A 14,251-nucleotide genomic window follows, 5' to 3' on the forward strand; every position below is an offset into this window, starting at 1 on the left:
GAGCATTTTTTCATATGTTCATTGTCCATTTGTACATCTTCTTTTAAAACATGTCTCTTGATGTCATTTGCCCTCATATGAATGGGATAATTTGTTTTTCTTGCTGTTTTGTTTGAGTTCCTTGTAGAACAATCAATTATTTTTAAAATAGGTTTTCAAATGAGAAAAAAATTTTATTGGATATGACTTTAATTCTGCTCATAGAAAACCCTTCGTTACTTCCTGCAGCACAGGTGTTCTGTGATGAGTTCTACAAACTTATTTCTCTGAAAACGTTTTTCTTTCATTTTTCACTTTTTAAAGATACTTTTTCTCAGTATAGAATTCCAAAATTCTGAAAATTTTTGAATGTATCTGTATGTATCTGTATATACAGATATTTTTATATGTACAGATGTTCACCAACTTACAATGGTTCAACTTATGATTTTTGACTTTATGATGGAGCAAAAAGTGATGTTTCGGGAGAAACTATACTTTAAGTACCCATCAACCATTCTGTCTTTGACTTTCAGTAAGTAGTCAATAAATTGCATGAGATATTCAACACTTTATTATAAAATAGGTGTTGCTTTAGATTATTTTGCCCAATTATAAGCTAATGTAAATGTTCTGAACACGTTTATGGTGGGCTAGGCTAAGCTATGATGTTTCGTAGGTTAGGTATATTAAATGCATTTTCGACTTATGATAGTTTCAGCTTGCAATGGATTTATCAGGATGTGAGCCCATTGGTCAAGAAACAAATACAGTCATACAATGTAAAATGACATTTCAGTCAACGATAGAATGAATATACAATGGTGATCCTATAACATTACAATGGAGCTGAAAAATTCCTATTAGCTAGTGACATCATAGCCATTGTAATGTCATAGCACAACTACTTAGTTTTTTTTAAATTTAGTGTAGCCTAAGTGTATAGTCAGTGTTTAAAAAGTCTACAGTAATGTCCTGGGTCTTCACATTCACTCACCACTCACTCACTGAATCACCCAGAGCAATTTCCAGTCCTGCAAGCTCCACTCACGGCAAGTGCCTTAAACAGGTGTTTCATTTTTTATCTTTAATGCCAATAGGCTATGCCATACAGCCCAGGTAGGCTATACTATCTAGGTTTGTGTAAATACACTCTGTGATAGTCACACAATGACACCAATCAACTAATGATATATTTCTCAGAACGTATTTCTATTATTAAGTGACCCATGACTGTATGCTAAAGCCCTGTTCCACTGTCTTCTGGCTTGCATTTTTTCTAACATGAAGCCTGCTGTCATTCTCCTCTTTATTTCTCTATACGCAATATGTCTTTTTCTTGTGTCTGATTTCAAGATGTTCATCTTTTTTTTTTTAGTATTTCAATTAGAATTTGTGACTTGGTGTATTTTTCTTTCCTTTATTCTTTCTTTTTTCTGTTCTGTTTTGGAATTCTTTGAGCCTTGGATATGTTAGCTTATAGTTTTCATCAAATTTGGAAAATTTTTATACTTTTTTTTTTTTACATCTTTCTTTCTGTCTCTTCCATTTCTGCTTTCTATTGTCCCCATAGGTCACTGAGGTTTGGTCAGTTTTTTTTTCCTCTGTACTTCACTTTAGATACTTTTTATTTCTCTTTCTTCAAGTTCATTGATCTTTTCTTTTGCAGTGTCTGGACTGCTATTGAGCCTATTCAATGTATTCTTCACTTCAGGCATTGCATTTTTCATCTGTGGAAGTTTTGTTTTTTTCCTTAATATATTTCATGTCTCTCCTTGTTATTTTCATATTTAAATCTAAGAGCATATTTATCATAGCTATTTTAAAGCCATTGCCTGCTAACTTTATCATCTTTTGGTTCTATTTATGTTGACTGCTTGACTGATTTTTCTCCTGATTATGAACCACATTTTTCTGCTTCTTGTCACTTCTGCTAATTTTTCGTATTGGAGGTTACACATTGTTCATATCCTGTTGTTGAGTGTCTAGGTTTGGTTGTCTTACTTTCAGGAAGGTTGTACCTCATGCTGGCAGGAATTTAAATTACTTGAAGTTCAGGTGGATCTTTTAGAAGCTTGTTTTCAAGCTTTGTTACAGCAGGTTTATAGTAGCTTTATTCTAGAACCAGTTTAGCCCACTCTAATATGTGTCTCCTGTGGTGACTCCATTGAATGTCCCAGGCATTCAACAAGGACCTTCCACTTGATTCTCTCTCTCTCTTTTTTTTTTTTTTTTTTTTGAGATGGAGTCTCACTCTGTCACCCAGGCTGGAGTGCAGTGGCATGATCTCTGCTCACAGCAACTTCTGCCTCCTGGGTTCAAGTGATTCTCCTGCCTGAACTTCCTGAGTAGCTGGGATTGCAGGCATGCGCCACCATGTCTGTCTAAGTTTTGTATTTTTAGTAGAGACGGGGTTTCACCATATTGGTCAGGATGGTCTCGAACACCTGACCTCGTGATACACCCACCTCAGACTCATTTTTTTTTATTTTTTTATTTTTTTGAGAGACACAGCCTCATTCTGCCTCCCAGGCTGGAGTGCAGTGGCACCATCATAGCTCACTGCAACCTTGAACTCCTGGTCTCCAGCGATCCTCCCACCTCAGTCTCTGGAGTAGCTGGGACTATAGGAACATGCCACTGCCCCCAGCCCAATGTGATATAAATATGTATTGTGAAATAATTACCACAATCAATCTAACCTGTCCATCACCTCACATAGTTACAGGGTGTGTGCATGTGTGTGTGTTTAAAACATTTAAGATTTAAGAAACTGGCAGTTTCTCAAATATCAGTTGCAATGTGGAATCTATGTACAAAGACTATTTTATTTCTTCTTCACAATCTGCATACCTTTTATTTCCCTGTTTTGCCATATTGCACTTGCTAGGACTTTCAGTAGGAAATTAAATGGAAGTGGTAAAAGAGGACATCCTTGCCTTGTTCCCAATCTTAACTTTCGCATTTTTAAAATAAGTTAAGAATAGGAGTCAGTAAACCATTGTTGAAATCCAGCCTACTGCTTAGTTTTATAAACAAGGTTTTATTGGAAGACAGCTGTTCATTTGTACATTGTCCATGGATGCTTTCTTGCTGCAATGACAAAGGTGCGTAATTGTGACAGAAATCAACTGGTCTGCAAAACCCAAAATACTTATTCCCTCGTTCTTTACAGAAAAAAAAAAATTCTGACCCCTGGTTTACACTATTTGCAGTGATAATCATCAAGTATACATTTGCATTCATTTTTATACTTTCTCCCATCCTATTTCATGTTTTTATTTGCTCTGTCATTTTTATTCTTCCCTTCTTATCTTTTTCCCGATTCCATTTATTTTTCCTCTAACAAATTGAAGAATTTTTTCTCTACTAAGTGTTTTTCCATTTAAATTTTCAGAGTCTGGCTGGGTGCGGTGGCTCATGCCTATAATCTCAGCACTTTGGGAGGCTGAGGCAGGCGGATCACTTGGGGTCAGGAGTTCGAGACCAGCCTGGCCAACAAGATGAAACCCCCTCTCTACTAAAAATACAAAAAAAAATATATATATATATATATATATATATCTGGGTGTGGTGGCGGGTGCCTGTAGTCCCAGCTTCTCTGGAGGCTGAGGTACAAGAATCCCTTGAACCCAGGAGGCGGAGGTTGCAGTGAGCCGAGCCGAGATCATGCCACTGTGCTCCAGCCTGGGTGACAGAGCAAGCCTCCATTTCAAAAAAATAAAAATAAAAAAATAAATTTTAAGAGTCAAAAATTCATCAAGAGTCCACCCTCTGTCTGATTAACTTAAGTGCTTTTAAAATCTGAGCACCTATCATCCTTGACTGGACACACTGTCATTTCCAGTCACTATTTTAAATCCCTCTTTTTTATAACACCATGGATTAGACACTATTATTACTGTCATTTCTACACAGTATTTTTTAAAGTTTTACCTTTTCTTTCACTATTTTTACTATTGAAAATCTTTTTCCTGGAGTCTTTTTTCTTCCTCTTCTCTGCTGAAGTTCATTGTTTAGATTTCCTTAGTATATGTCTGCTGGATTACATGCTTGTGTGTGTGTGTGTGTGTGTGTGTGTGTGTGTTTGGGATTTTTTTCAATCTGAAAAATATCTTGGTAAGACCCTCCCCTTCTCTCTTTCTTTGTCTCTCTTTTAGTGTTTTTTGAGTATACTCAGTGTGTCTCAGTGTACATTTTTAGATGCTTTTCTATGTGGAATGTATTGTATGCTTTTCTATTCTATGATTTTGTGGTTTCTAATACAGTTTTAAAAATCTGGACTGCTCCCTTGTTCTACTTATTTTCTCATTCCAGCATATTAACGAGCTATCATTAGGACTTCTCACTCTGTCATCCACATTTCTTAATTTCACATATTTCCAACTTGCTTTTCCGTGCTACATTTATTTTTATTTGCCAGTTTGTGAATTTTCCTTCATGCTGTCTCATTTATTTAAGCTATGGATAAGAATCTAGTCTTAATAACAACATTTATTTTCCAAAAGTTGTATTTGGTTTGTCAGATGTGCCTTCTCATTTTGACAGTTTCCTGTTCCTTGCTGACTTTTCTTATTTATTTATTTATTTATTTATTTATTTAGAGATGGTGTCTCACTCTGTCACCCAGGCTGGAGTGCGGTGGCATGCTCTCAGCTCACTGCAACCTCTGCCTCCCAGGTTCAAGGGATTCTCATGCTTCAGCCTCCTGAGTAGCTGGGATTATAGGCATGAACCACCTCACCCTGATAGGTTTTTTTATATTTTTAGTAGAGACAAGGTTTCACCATATTGCCCAGGCTGGTCTCGAACTCCTGACCTTAAGTGATCTGCCCACCCAGTCTCCCAAAGTGCTGGGATTACAGACATGAGCCACCGCACTGGCCTCTAACATTTATATATCTTCTAAATACAATAATTATGTGCATATAGACATAAATCATATATATAATTTTGTATTTAAAATATATAGTAATGTCAGCATGGCTATTTTATCTAGATGTCTGAATATTCCGGTACCTGAAGTTTTTGTGGGTCTAATTTGTTTCTCCCATTGACTGCCTCTGCGATGATGCCTTGTTTACTTGTGTTGGGTAATTGTGTACCTATGTATGTAAATTCTGCAAGTTGCAATTGGGAATACTTTTCTTCCATGAGGATTTCTATTTTTTCTGCTTGTGTTGGGTTTACCCACCTGGATTTACTTTAATCTAATTTTTTGTCATCGTTTTTGATTTTTCTCTGACCAAGAGGTTGGTGTAGAGTTGATTTCCAAACTCCAAGGCAGTTCTGCAGCCTCACATATTCATAATAGACTCTCCTCCTCCTCCTGTTCCTCTTCTCCTCCTTCTCCTTTCCTTTTTCTTCTTTTCTTCAGAAGCCACAGCAGAAACAAGTTTCCTAAAAAACTCTCTTTTCTGGAAAGCAGCTTTTTAGCTGGCCCTCCCCTTCACTGCGATTGTAAGAATTTACGTGTCCTAATTGAATGTAGAAATATCCAGTTGGGCCCCCACTTTCCTTGGGTCCAATGCATAGTCTTCCATGTCTCCGAGGTAACTACTCAGCAGATCCAGCTCGTTGTTTCCTTCAACATTCACCCTTGGGAATTTCACTTACTTTCTATGAAGCACATCACTACATGGAATAGGTCTGTCATAATTTACCCTTGATTTACTTTCATTGTGTAGGTAGCCATTTAGAGAATCCCATTATATTTCCAGAAATAGAAGTTTCTATTCTAGTTTTATACCTATTCTAATGCAGGTTACATTTAGAAATGTTTTAATTTTTTCTTTATGTGATTGTGAGATCAAGAAAGAAAATGAATTGACCTTTAATACATGCATCCATATTCTGATAATGAGGAGTGTGCACCACGTCCTCTGTGTTTTATGAGCTCCAGCAGGCCAATTCTGTGTAAAGCTGGTGAGCATTTATGTTTTAGCTACGAAAAAACACAATGGGGAGCTTACCCAGCTCCGTAGAAAGCTCAGTAGAAGCAGGGTCATGATCACCCTCCAAAAGCAAGTCTTACGGCCCATTACATCAAGCAGGTAATTCCTACAAATCGTAAGAATTGTGGACTAGAGTTACCGCTCAGATCACAACTAATTGTTTTGGGAAAAGTGAGACTCATGTGAGACTGAAGTCACATGTTTATCAACATTTGTCTGGAAATTTGTAAAAGTAATTATTTATCTTAGACTTTGATATGTCAGGATACATGAAATTCTAAAGTAACCATGCAAAGGTGCTAAAGATGACTTCCATATGTGCTGTTGAAGGAAATACACATTAAAAGCAAGGATTTAGAAAGTTTGAAAGTAGAGGATGAGAAAAGATAGACCATTTGGCCACTAACCAAAATAAAGCCAATATAGTCATATTAATATCAGATAAACTAGACTTTAAAGCAAAAAGGTTTGCTAGAGATAAAGAGACGTATCTCATAATTTACTAAGAAGATATAGTAATTTCATATTTCAAATAATTAATAATTCCAAATTTCTGAATAATTCCAAAGTTGTAGTATCTTTTAAATAATTAGACTCAAGTGTATATAAATTGTCAGAATTATCAGAACTTAAGAGAGAAACAGAAAAATCTCCAATCATCATGGAAGGGTTTTACTCACTTCTCTCAGCAGTGATTTTTAAAAAGCAACTGAAAAGAACGGGTACATATACAGAAGACTTAAAGAATCCCCTGTTTTTAACACTGTTTAAAGTTACACGGCCACACACTGAAAACACTGTCCCCTACAAGGCAGAATACACATCAATTGGGTAACAAAGAAACAAAGAGTATGATCTCAGAGTATAGTGAATCAAGCTGAAAATCAAAAACAAAAAACATACAAGCAAAAACCTCACAGAATAAGAAAAAAGAAACCTGTAAAATCTCAAAATATTTCAAAGTTAGAAAGCATACTTCTAAATAACTCTTTAGTCAAAGAAGAATGCACAAAAGAAATTTTAAAATATTTTAAACTGAATGATAAAAAATATGCCACATCAATACTTCAGGAGACAGCCAAAGTTATGATCTGATGGGAACTGAAAATTACATACACACAGAAAAAGCCTAATTATAAAAAAATTTACGAAAAGGAAAACATATTAAATACAAAGAAAGTAAAAAGAAATATATACAAAACTAAGAGGCCAGGCACAGTGGCTCACAGCTGTAATCCCAGCACTTTGGGAGGCTGAGGTGGGAGGATCACTTGAGGCCAGGAGTTCAAGACGAGCATGGACAACATAGTGAGACCCTGTCAGTACAAAAAATAGAAAAATTGTCTGGGCACAGTATTATGCACCTGTAGTCCTTGCTACTCAGGAGACTGAGGCAGGAGGATTTCTTGAGCCCAGGAGCTCAAGGCTGTACTGAGCTATGATCATACCACTGCACTCCAGCCTAGGAGACAAGAGTGAGAACTTGGCTCTTAAAAATAAAAATAAGAGCAGAAATAAATTTAAAATAACAGCTGTCTCTATTCGTGTTGCTATAAAGGAATACTTGAAGTTGGATAATTTATAAAGAGAAGAGGTTTATTTGGCTCACGGTTCTGGAGGCTGTACAAGAAGCAGAGTGCCAGCATCTGCATTTGGGGAGGGCTCAGGCTGCTTCCACTCAAGGTGGGAGGGGAGGGGGAGCCCGTGTGTGATGAGATCACATGGTGAGAAAGAAAACAAGAGAGAGGAGAGGGAGGCGCCAGGCTCTTTTTAAAAAGCTTTCCTGGTAACAAACAGAGGGAGAACTGCCTCTCTCCCTCCCTCCTAGGGTGAGCATTAATCTTTTCACGAGAAATCTGCCCCCATAACCCAAACACTGCCCTTTAGGCTCCACCTCGAAAACTGGGGATCAGATTTCAACAGAAGTTTGGAAGGTCAAATATTCAAATTATAGCAACATCCAATAGAAAAGGCCAAAAGTTGGTATGAAAAGATAAATAAAAATGATTCACTCCTGACCAGATTGATCAGGAACAAAGGAGGGAAGGTAGGGAAGGTATACATAATTGCTATTATGAATTTTAAAAGGGTAATCACTACAGATCCTATAAATATTAAAATATAATTTTAAAAATTGTTAAAAATTAATGCCACAATTTGACAGTTTGGGTGAAATGAACAAGTTCCTAGAAAAACACACTTCTCACAACTGATGCATTAAAAATACAAATATGAATAACATTACTACTAACAAAATTGGATCCATAATTAAAATTAATGGAGAAAACTCTAGGCCTGGATTCCATAAAACATTTTAGAAAGACATAAAACAAATACTTCACATATTCTTCGAAGAATAAAGAAATATTTTCCAACATTTTTCTAAAGCCAAACTGCAATACCAAAATCTAAATGGAAATTGCAAGAAAGAAAATGTTCTGGACAATCTCTTTGATAAAAAGAGGTATAAATAAATATATATCAGATAATATCCAGTAATTTATAAGTATGCTAAATATCATGACCAACTTGGACTCATTTCTGGAATCTGAAGTTAGTTTAACATTTGCACAATTCTTACAGCTCACAAGTAACAACAACCAAAAAACTTTATTCTCATTTAGTAAATATAGAAAAAATTAAATTATCTTTCATAATTAAAAACAACATGAAATATCTAAAGGAATATATTTAATCTGATGAAAGATCTATTATCAACACATCAGTTAAAATAAATAGAAACTTAAGAAAGAGCATCAGAAGGCTGGGTGCAATGGCTCACACCAGTAATCCCAGCACTTTGGGAGGCCGAGATGGGCAGATAACCTGAGATCAGGAGTTCGAGACCAGCCTGGCCAACATGGTGAAACCCAATCTCTACTAAAAATATTGGCCGGGCATGGTGGCGGGCACCTGTAATCCGAGCTACCTGGGAGGCAGAGACATGAGAATCACTTCAGCCCAGGAGGCAGAGGTTGCAGTGCGCCAAGATCTCACTACTGCACTCCAGCCTGGGCAACAGAGACTCCATCTCAAAAAAAGAAAAAAAGTAAAAGGAAAGAAAAGAAAATGAGAAAACTTGTATTATAACTGGATTATATTGCTATGTCCATAGAAAAACCAACCATTGAGATAAATTATTAATATTAATACATGTGTTTAGTAGATTGCTGAATACAAGGTTCAGGTATAAAACCAATTTTCATTTACACATATTGGCAACATGCAAGTGACGAACACTAACGGCCCTCCTGGCCTTGGCTGGTATTACATAAGGCCGCACTCAGCAATTGCAGAATATTCTTTTTTGTATTCTTCAAGTATGCATGATACTTTCACCAAAACAGAGCATATGCTGCAGCAATAAGCAAGTCTCAATAATTTTAAAGAATCATATGGAGTATGTTCTCTGACCACATGTAATTAAGTTAGAAATTAATAATTAAAAGCTTTCTGAAAATGTCCCCTAAGTATTTGGAAATTAATAACACATTTCTATATAACCTACAGATCATAAAAAAACAAGAAAAATTAGAAAATATTTTAAATGTAATAATAAAAATGCAATATATGAAAATTTGTGTGGTGAAGATAAAGCAGTGTATAAGGAAAAACTTATAACTTTAAATGGTTCTATTAGATAAGAAACAGAATCTAAATTCAGTTTCCCAAGATTTAACCTTAAGAAGATAATTTTTTTTTAAAAAAAGAGCAGTATCTGCCAAACAAGTAACAAGACAATACTAAATATAAGGCAGGAAATAAATGAAATGGAAGACAAAACAGAAAAATTAAGCCAAAAGTTCTTTCTGAAGAAAAGATTAATGTAAATCACTAAGCTCATAGAGAAGCAGGAGAGCAAGAGCACAAAGTGCCATTTCTCAACAGATGTTCGCTTGATGATAAATTGTTGTCCTAAATATTTTGTTGTGTGCACTTTGTATGTGATTTTGTTTTGCAATACAAATAGTTTCAAAAATAAAAAAATAAATAATCATGCATATGCCTACTGCTATTTCTATGAGGATAACAATGGTAATTTGGTACTAGTGTCAAACACGTGCTGTCTTGCACACATGGCCCGGCCACAACTGCTATCAGCTCATGGCCAGTCCTGTGACATCTCTACCCTCACTCGCTCATACCCTCAGAATTAAGTTTTAAGCAAACTTAAGGTATCATATCTTTTTATCCATAAATAATTCATTTTGTTTTCAATACACATATTCTTAAATTTAAAAAAAGCAAATTACATAACAATGCTTATACTATGAAGCTATTTTTAAAGGTTTAGGTGTTTATAGCCTAATTTGGGTGCACGTATAGAAAGCCTTGGAAACTTGCACATCAAGTCAGCATATAAATGCGTTTTGCTTCTCTGAAAGGAATTGTAAGATTATTTTCTTTCAGGATATAGTGTTTCACACCCTGTTTGCTTCCCCTAGACACAAATGTTGGACCTTATGATACCCATTTCAGCCTGTATTTAAAAATAGGACTTCAAATACATCTAGAGTTGACCACATACTTGCCAAGAAGGAGAGGAAATATCCATGTCTGGTAGCTTAAACACACACACACACACACACACACACACACACACACACACACACACACAAGGAATAGTTTATTGTAGATAAATAAAATAGGTAAGAGGGTAAAAGTGCTGGGAAAGGCAGAGACAACAGGTCCAATGTAAAAGTTTAGCATGCCTTGACCACACACCATCGGTAAGGCTCTGAACAAGTAACAGAGGAGAGTGTGGGAATATCAGCACGTGGTCCATTCTTGCAGCATCTATAGTGAGAATGATCATCATTCTCAACAACCAGACAGTTGACCTCTCATAAAATGTCAACATCACTTAGAAGGGACATCCACATTTTATGAAGGACCCCAAAAGAGTCCTGCAGAGGAACCTCAATCACATCAATGTGAAACTCAGCTTCCTTGGAAAGAAAAACAAGCAGCCCTGGGTTGATGAATGGTAGGAAAAAGAAAGAAATCAGCTCTTTTTTGCACTCTATATTGTCATTGACCAAACATGATCAAGGATCTCCACTACAAAATGAAGTTGCCTGCATTCACCTTCCCAACAAAGTTATCATTCAGGAGACCAGGTGTCCTGCTGACATTCACAACTTTTTGGATAAAAAATATATCTGCAAAGTTTGGATGAGGTCAGGTGTTTCTTGATATTTTAAGCCCAGGAAAATAAGTTAATTCCTAAGTGAAATGGCATGGAACTTGTATCAAGTTCAGCTGCATTGATTCAGCAAGCCATGACAGGTTAAAAAAATTAAAAGAAGAGGCTGGGCGCGGTGGCTCATGCCTGTAATCTCAGCACTTTGGGAGGCCAAGGTGGGTGGATCACCTGAGGTCAGGAGTTCAAGACGACCAGCCTGGCCAACATGGCGAAACCTCGTCTCAACTAAAAAAAAAAAAAAAAAAAAAAAAAATTTAAAAAATTTAAAAATTAGATGAGCATGTTGGCAGGCACCTGTAATTCCAGTTACCTGGGAGGCTGAGGCAGGAGAATCGTTTGAACCTGGGAGGTGGAGGTTGCAGTGAGCCATGACCGCACCACGGCACTCCAGCCTGGGCAACAGAGTGAGACTCTGTCTCAAATAAAATAAAATAAAATAAAATAAAAAGAATACCAGAAGATTTGGAATGGTATCTATTTCTGTGAGAAAGAAAGCTGACGAATAAGATACAGAAGTTCTTCATTGAAACAAGATGCTGAATGATACCTAAGACCAATTTGTCATATATTTTTAAGAACAATAAAACTATTTTACTGATCAATGGAAGACCCAATACATATTTGTACAGAACCAACAGTATGTTGAGTTGGGAGAGGTAAAAATAGACCACAGTACACTGATCTGAATTGAGAATGTGATACAAAAGAGGTGGCAAGCACCCGGGAAACGCAGTCTCACACTAAACTTCCATTTGAGTTAAATCGTTCACATTCACAGGCTATAGCAGTACTTGCTAAATGTGGTTAAAATCCCCACTTTGACAAAATAGCAGAGACATCTCCAGATTGGCATGTGCCTGCAGAACAGTTTGCCTTCCTCAAGGAAAGGTGCTGCCTACTATGATGTTGTTAGCTTTGTTAGCTTTTGGTTTTGTTTTGATTGGATGTTTTCCAGCCTTCAGAATTTTGAATTACTGTCATCTTTTGAAATAATGCCATACTAATTCAAATGCCAGCATAAATTAAAATACTTCTTAAGCGCTTAGAAGAAATTAACATCAACGAGCCACATAGTTTTAAAAGAAACATAATGATTTCTCCTAACGTAAGCAAAGAAGACTTCCAATACACACTCAACAGATGAAGCTGCTGCTGAGTGACTGGAAACTGAGATTCCTGGGACTCTGTTCTACCAAAAACAGTATTGGCAGTCAGGAGAAACAGTTCTGAATACAGATTTTGGGGTCCGACGGATCTGGGTCCAAGTACTGACATTGTACCCAAATTACTATTTGGGTGACCTTCGTGCAAGGGATTTGGGCCCTTTGGTCTTTCATCTCTAAATAGGATGATGACAGTTGCCTCCTAGGAGGGAGATGAGGAGAAATTGAGATAATGTATGTGAAGGTGGTGTGCCCACCTAGCCCAAGTGCCCAGTAACTATCAGCTCTCAGACCACTCTTTTGCTCGCTTGACACTCCGTGTTCATCCAAGTAAGGGGGCTACACTTTAACACAGAAGGTAAAGTTCGGGCATAAAATGAAAACAAACAACACTCTTCTTCCCCTAAAAGTATGAATTATTGTTATAAAGTATCATTTTTAATGTCCCCTTAAAACATTCTCCCATGTCCCATGTGTCCACATCCACATAAGTTTTGTCCAGTTCTTCATCACATCTCTAAGGCATCTCCAATTAGTGGAAATCCTAGAAAGATCATCACTTGGACCCAGGTGTATTCACTTGCTAGCCCTGCCCTGTTGTTCAAGTCATTTCAACTCCCTGAGTCCCAGCCTTGCTCTTTGTAAAATGGACAACAATGTTTACTTTAAAGAGCTTATGTTCCAGTGGAGAGATGTCAAACACAAAAGAAGGCAGGTATGGTATGTCAGCTAGTGATAAAAGATAAGGAGAAAAATAAAATGAAAGTAGACAGGAAGTGGTGGAGGAGGAACAGTTTGAGATTTTACCTATGGTGTCCAGAGAAAAATCACATATGACTTGAAGAAAGTGAAGCAGTGAGTCCTTCAGAAATCCAGGACAAGAACAACAAGGAGAAAAGTACTGCAAGTTCAGGAGATGTCAGCAGGAGGGCACCAGGTATACTCAAAGTTTGGAGCTGAGGCCAGTGTGGTGGGAGGGTTAGGTGACTGAAGCTTGAGGCAGTGAGGGCAGAGAAGTCTTAGGGCCAGCCATATGACCCTATAGGTAACAGCAAGACTTTTGGCTATTTACTCTGAGAAGTGAAACCACCAGAAGATTTGGGCAGAGCAATGACTTGGTCTGATGTTCTTTTAGCAAGATCTGTGTTGGGAAGTGTTAAAAGAAAAACTTTAGACAAATTAAATTAAACAGAATTTAATTGAGCAAAGAATGATTTGAGTCATGAATTGGGCAGCACCCTGAACAGGCAGAGTTTCAGAGAGCTCCACCCAGCAACATGGGAAGGCAGTATTTATACATTAAAAAGGGAAGTGCCATACAGAAACAGCTTGATTAGTCATGGCTGGGCATTTGCCTTACTGGGGCATTGCGTGGTGATGAGGCATTTGCCTTATACAGGCATGGTCTGATGAGTTGGCAGCCTGTGATTGGCTGAAGCTCAGTGGCTGTGACTGGCTGAGACTAAGATATTTGTTACAAGAATAATACCCTTAAGTTAGGTTGCAGTTGTTTTTTGTATACTAATGTGGGTTACAGTCCTCTATGCAGGAACTTGAAACACGAAGGCAGTTTCAGGCCACATTTAATTTAATTTAACAGAAGGAGATGCCTGGAAGCCAGGGCAGCAGGGTGGAGTCCAGTTGCAATAATTGAGGTAAGAGATGATGATAGTTTTGGCCAAAGTAGTAGCAGCAGAGGTGTTAAGAGACTGTTGAAGACAGAGCCACAGACTATGCTGCCATTCAGACGTGAGGTTGTATGGGAAACAGAGAAATTAAGTTCTGAACAACTGGAAAGATTGCCAGTTACTTAAAACATGGAAGACTGCGAGAAGATCAAATTTGAAAGGGAGAAAGAAATATCACCTTAGTCTTATGCATTTTAAGTTTGAAATGCTTATTAAACATGAATCTTGAGTTCTTGGGAAATGTCTGAGATGAAGATGCAC

The sequence above is a fragment of the Pan paniscus genome, chromosome 16, assembly GCF_029289425.2.
Source record: "Pan paniscus chromosome 16, NHGRI_mPanPan1-v2.0_pri, whole genome shotgun sequence".
NCBI classification, from domain to species: Eukaryota; Metazoa; Chordata; class Mammalia; order Primates; family Hominidae; genus Pan; species Pan paniscus.